Source organism: Bactrocera tryoni, unplaced genomic scaffold (genome assembly GCF_016617805.1).
Source record: "Bactrocera tryoni isolate S06 unplaced genomic scaffold, CSIRO_BtryS06_freeze2 scaffold_564, whole genome shotgun sequence".
Lineage (NCBI taxonomy): Eukaryota > Metazoa > Arthropoda > Insecta > Diptera > Tephritidae > Bactrocera > Bactrocera tryoni.
In genome coordinates this window covers 363-1576 of record NW_024396246.1, presented here as the reverse complement: position 1 = coordinate 1576, position 1214 = coordinate 363, and the positions used below count along the sequence as shown (strand labels likewise).

Here is a 1214-nt window from a genome sequence, read left to right as displayed (position 1 = left end):
CGTGTGCTGTTAGCGCTTTCTGCAAATTTGCTATCATGATGGAATTGTATAAACACCACCTCATATGTCACTATACTTCACGCAACCTGATAACATTAAATACACAATAACAGAAAGCAGAAGACAAGAAAACCAGGAAAACAGACTATTGACTATTTAGCTTGAATATGGTCAAAAGATGCTCGGACATAACAAAAGGGAGGTTAATTTGAAAGAAAGACAACAAAAAGTGTGGAAACGGAAATCAGAAATCAGGTTGCATAAAGAAGAAGTAAGTATAGTACAAATCAAAACTGTTTGAAGAGCAATAGTCCGCACGGCATGCAGTGGTACATGCAGCCTACATAAGTCATGAGAAGAACAAAGTGCGAGTGCAGAAGGATTAAATAGGCGAATCGCAGAAGTGCCAGCGCACGTGGCTGCTCATGGACAAACGACCGAAGAAATGCAAGGCTGTACAGTACTTACGCTCAGCACCAATTTCCGTGTAAGATAAAAGAATTTCATGCCAAATCGGTGCTAACATCCTCCGAGAAACGTTTCACCTCAGTGCACCAAGACTCCTTCAGCACGCAGCATAGCACGCGCAACGGCTTCCGTGACTTATCATTGATGCTGGACGAATACAATGAGACGGCCAACGTGCGGCCGATAAGAAAGAAAAACGAGAAGTAAAAGTACGCGACATGGGCGAGCGATGGCATTTTGCTACAATGAGTGAGAGAAAACCAGACGAGACATTAAATTGCCGGCTATTATTCACCAGGCGAACGAAATTATATACCATTACCGAGGCATGGGTAAACTCACTTTAGACTACGTAGCAGTTGCACATAAATGAAATACAAATTATTCGAGAAGGATATCATCGTGATGAGCGAAATGGCGGAGTCAATGCGTGTGCAGAGCTCGAACAAGTTCCGGTATTGTTTGCGGCGCGTCGACAAGTACATCCAGGCATACGCTGTGTCGGTCAGTCGGCCATAGAAAGCAATTAGAATTGTGGGGCGATATTTGGAGGTGTGTAAGGTAAGCTCACTATGCCTTTGAACTTGAATAAGTTATCGTTAAGCTCCGTAAATTTCGCTGCCAAGACAATGCTAACAGTCACTGCGAAAACATTCATATAATTGCAGATGATGTAGAATATCCAATGGTACGGAGTAGAAGAAAATCACAAATTAGTGCTGATTGGTCAGAATACAGAAGTTTTC

General features: G+C 42.6%; 1 pseudogene; it reads right to left on the bottom strand.

The window, feature by feature from the left end:
* Window positions 1–468: 468 nt before the first annotated feature.
* Window positions 469–953, bottom strand: LOC120781312 (annotated as a pseudogene).
* Window positions 954–1214: the final 261 nt, after the last annotated feature.